The sequence below is a fragment of the Brassica napus genome, unplaced genomic scaffold, assembly GCF_020379485.1.
Source record: "Brassica napus cultivar Da-Ae unplaced genomic scaffold, Da-Ae ScsIHWf_193;HRSCAF=342, whole genome shotgun sequence".
NCBI lineage: Eukaryota > Viridiplantae > Streptophyta > Magnoliopsida > Brassicales > Brassicaceae > Brassica > Brassica napus.
Genome location: NW_026015355.1, coordinates 90,001 through 95,000, shown reverse-complemented (window position 1 = coordinate 95,000; position 5,000 = coordinate 90,001).

Sequence of the window (5,000 nt, the reverse complement as noted above, 5' to 3'; positions counted from 1 at the left end):
CTTAAAGCTAGAATCCGACTTTAAAAGTGCTCTTGCTGATTGAAATCTTGATTGATGGAGGTTTAGGATTGATAGATTGATTGATAGATCAAATCTCTAAATTTGAAATCCTTAAAGGCCTTGAACCCTTAATCGGTTACTTGAAAGTTTTAAAAACCTAACCTCGATTTAAAGATCCTAAGGCCTTGAAACCTTAAAACTTTAAAGATTGAAAAGGTTTGTTATCAATGAGAGTTAGGTTGCTGATTACCTATAGATATACAACTATGCATAGGATGAAACACTTATAATCAATCCCTATTGTATAGGCCGTATGGCCTAGCATCCGGATGGTTATAGAAACCGGATTGCATAATGATCCAATCCTTAGGATTGATGTATCACATAAATACCGTGAAGCTTAAGGCATCACATATATACCGTATGGTCTAGAGAGACATCAATCTGAATGATCATGCGACCTTGTTGCATATCTCATGAACCGATCTTAAGATCGCTGTATCACTAATATGATCGTGTGATCTAAAGCATCACATTACAAAGCCGTGTGGCTTAATACATATCTAAGTGGCTGTATAGCCTAGCATCCGGATAGTCACATGACCCGGACTGCATCATGATCCGATCCTTAAGATCGTTGTATCACATAATAATCGTGAAAGTCTAAAGCATTACATGCAAAGCCGTATGGCCTTATATCCGGATGGATATATAAACCAGATTATAACATGAACCAATCTCTAAGATTGCTTGTATCACACTAAGATGGTGTGAGGTCTAAGCATCACAAGACATGGCCGTGTGACCTGACTCACACCATGATCGATTGTTTTTCATAGATGCGTAAGACTTGTTTGTGGCCGAGCTTGCTATATCATGCGGCTGCATGACCACATTGTGAACCTAAATTTAAATGACAATGTGACTGATATCGAAAAGGGACTTGGTGATACAATCACCAAGGACAACAATGAGAATGAATTGGTACAATATTCCATCATCTCATTGAAGGTCTAAAAGATCAGTACATCATTATGGAAAATCCACTAGACTTTGGGTATGCTTCACAGCATAGAAATTACCACCATAAAACGGTGTTGCTTCCAAAGGCTAGAAATGACTAGAAGAATCTAAGATTCTTGGATGATGTACAACTCAGTCTTGTTTAAGACAGTCTCGGTGCTGAGACTTTGTGGTGAAGTAGTAACCAAGAAAGAGTTACTAGAGAAGACCTATTCCACATTCCATGTGTTAAATGTCATACTGCAACAACAGTATAGAATAAAAGGCTTCACCACTTATACTGACCTAATCGCATGACTGCTTCTGGCAGAGACCAAATTTCGATACGACTAGTCTTATTGCTTTATGATTGCAATTGTGTTTTTAACTAAGGATCATTCACGATTTTATATATAATGGAATTGGTTTTAAGTTTATTGAATCTTGCCTGATCTTACTTGAACATATGGATGTTTTAAAAGTATTGCCTAAAGGGCATAAAACCAATAAAACCATGAATGGTATAGCAAGCATAGTAAAGAAACTATGGCTAAGGCATTTGCCTATAAGGCATTATATACACCCAAAGAAACGTGGTCCATTGAGTTATAATGAATGGTTTCCAAATAAGAAACAATGGACAAACTAGAAGGAAACAAGTTCCTTCAGATTTTGAAAGAAAATCGCCTAAGACCTTGAAAGAAAGTGATCGAAAACTATACCAATGATCCCTACCGATTTAAAACTATGCTACAAAGATCAGTATGATAAGAGGCAAGAGAGGTGGTGACTATAAGACATAGCCCACGAAATTATACACTATATGGCAAGATAGGATTAGCCATCCTAAAGTTTAAACTTGATGCAAAGAAATTGAAAAGGCACAAAGTTATCCCGTAAAGATCTCACGTTGTGAAACATGTACACAAGGGAAACTCATTAGGCTTAATAATCCCAAAGCACCACGACCTTATAGTATGGTCATGAGGGGGAGAGAGGATAAACCCATGATCAATACTACAAGTTCGTGTACTATGGTCTAAAGACCATGTTATATGGCTTGGCCATTACTCGGCCATAAAAGGCCATTACCCGGCCAAGAGAGGCATGATACAACGGCCAAACCAAAGAGGCTATCACCTATAAACAGGCCACGACCTGGCCATGACTTGGCCGTGACTTGACCTCATAGTGCAGCCTTGGCAGCACACAGTCCATGACTCGGCCAAAGAGGCCGAAGAGACCATGAGAGACAACGGCCTGGCCGCAAAGGCCATAACCGGCCGGTTCGGCCATTACCTATAAAGATTCGGCCATTACTAAGATCTATGCATCAGCAGGCCAGATAAGTGAGCATAGATATTCCCATCTAAAGAATGAATACGGGTCATTAAAACCAGACATACCATCTTAAGAGTTCATTGAAATAAACCACCACATACATATGTGTGCCGTCTAAGATGGAACCTCAAAAGAGGATTGGAATATATGTTGGATAGGAGTATTACTTTCTCCCACGAATTCAAAGAGACCTTGAGCCAAACATGGGTGATTGAATAAAGGCCAGGTACGGATTGCATGACCAAAACATCCGACTATCCAAACATTAAAGGAGAAAGATTATAAGCTGGATAAAGAAGAGTAAAGGAATGATAAGAATGGTTTTAACCATCATTGTCTTGGCAAGATCCTCGGACTAGAGAATATGATATAAGACGTCCAAAGAAAGATTATATAAGATAGCTAATGAGAAGCTAATCGAGATGCCAGACACTGACCCGAAAAGAATGACTAAGTCATAACCAGCTTAGCACCAATGAAACGTCCTAGAAGAGACATAATCAAGTTGCTATAGAGTCTATACATAGACCATGTTCCATAAGATAAAGGAACTCGGATAGAAAGAAAAGGTGCATAGACAGATCCGATCATTAAGAGAAACCGTACAGACATGAGAAAAGGCTGGCAGCTACACATCTAAGGTACCAAACCATGTAGTCTTGGGACGCCAAGCTACTAGGTAACAAAGGTCCTGATAATGAAATCTCAAAGTGATCAGATCATGTCTGGAACATAATGGAACCACATGAAGGTGTCGACACACACACACATGAACATCTATATAAAGATGCATAAGAGAATAGCACTTGAACATAAAGAGATAAGCGAGGATCATGAACCCACGAATGAGTACTCATCATACAATCATAGAATCATAAAGATAGAATGAAAAACGTGGAGGTTCAAAGTATCTAAAGAGAGATGAGCGTATTGGCCATGTACATATACAGAAACGCCATCCGATAAACCAGTGAAATAGATGGATCTTGTGAGATAAAGAAACCGTGAGAGAAGACACATAATCACGTGACCTAAGTGTCCATGTCTTCATATTAACAGCATTAGATCATAGCTTGTTACACAAGGTACTCACAGAGATCAAAGGAACAGATTATAAGGAGATGAACTCCTATGTGGTGATTGCTGCTACAGATTTCGATATTAACAAAAGTCTGGTCATAAGAAAGAAATAGATACAACTGATGTAGTAAGCAGCATATGGATCACTGGATAAGATAATATAGAATGAAAGAACAGCTTCGTTCCTAAGCTGATTCATGAACTGAAAAGCAGCTGCATATAGTATGTAAAAGAAATTGATCCACATGATCATTGATCTTGGAGTTGTATAAAAGACAATCCAATAACAGTCCATATACATAAAGGTTTTAGAAATCCCTTGTGTTTAAACCTAAAGAGGTTAGTAAGATAGAAAAATCTATGTGGGTGACCGTGGCTTAGCTAAAGGCGTCCGCCTGCCAGCTAAGACGTCCGACTCTGTCCACCAAGGGCGTCCAGCTCTTCAGCAAAAGCGTCCGGATCTTCTAGACCGTCCAGCTTTTAGACCTAAAGGCGTCTGAACCTTCTTCTTGGTCACGGCTATAGAAACTAAAGATCAACCATCAGGTTGAATCCGACATCAGATCCCTTAAGGATCCAGCTAGCAGAATGGTCTGCTGCTGTATGAAACTCCATAAAGCTTGGAGACATCTAATATCTGTCGAATACCAAAGAAGTATTGTACCCATAAAGCTTATGAGATCTATGACTTAGTCATGAGGCGTCCTTAAGATATGAACGCAAAGAATAAGACATTACCTAAGGCAAAGAAATCGATGTCGATGTCCATACATGAGAGTGTTCGGCCTAAGAGCCATGATAAGAGATTGTAAAACCTCAAAGCAATAATCATTGAACACTCATAAGATTAATAAGTGGACAGTATGGACGTGGTCTATGAACTGGACATGGATCGACCAGATTGAATCATGGTCGAATGATAACTGTCCATAAGTACTTGATCGTCCGACCTAAAGAGTTTAAGTAGACAAACATGTCTAGACTATGGACAGATGCAAACACGTTTTGTAAAGACCAACAAGTGATCCCGAGGACAATGTGATTCACATTGCTTAGCACACATGCTTAAACGGGACACTCAATGTCAAAGGACATAAGAAACACCCTAAGAGGTCTAAGTGGTCTTAAGTACGGTGCAGTACAGAAACTGACCGATTACTCCCATTCTATACCTACAGGATAGATCACGCATTAGATGCGTAGTATGTAGAACCTACACCGAGGTTCACATCAGGGGGAGTAGTGCGTGTTGTACTCTTTTTCCTTCATCATGGTTTTGTCCCACTGGGTTTTCCTGATAAGGTTTTAATGAGGCAACATTAAAGCGTACTACAAATCCTGTATGGTTATGGCATCCAAGGGGGAGTGTTATAAACATGTGTGGATTGCCATTAACCAAGACAAGAAGAGAAGAAGGCCCAACGGCCATGACAGGCCCGACCGCGGCCGTGTCCAAGAGGAGAGAGAGAGAGCCGACTTCAGGAGAGAGAGAGGGCCACAAGCTTGGAGAGAAAAGGAAACCCTTTCCTTTTCCATATAGATGTTATCTTTCCTTTTATGTATTTAGTAGATTTCCT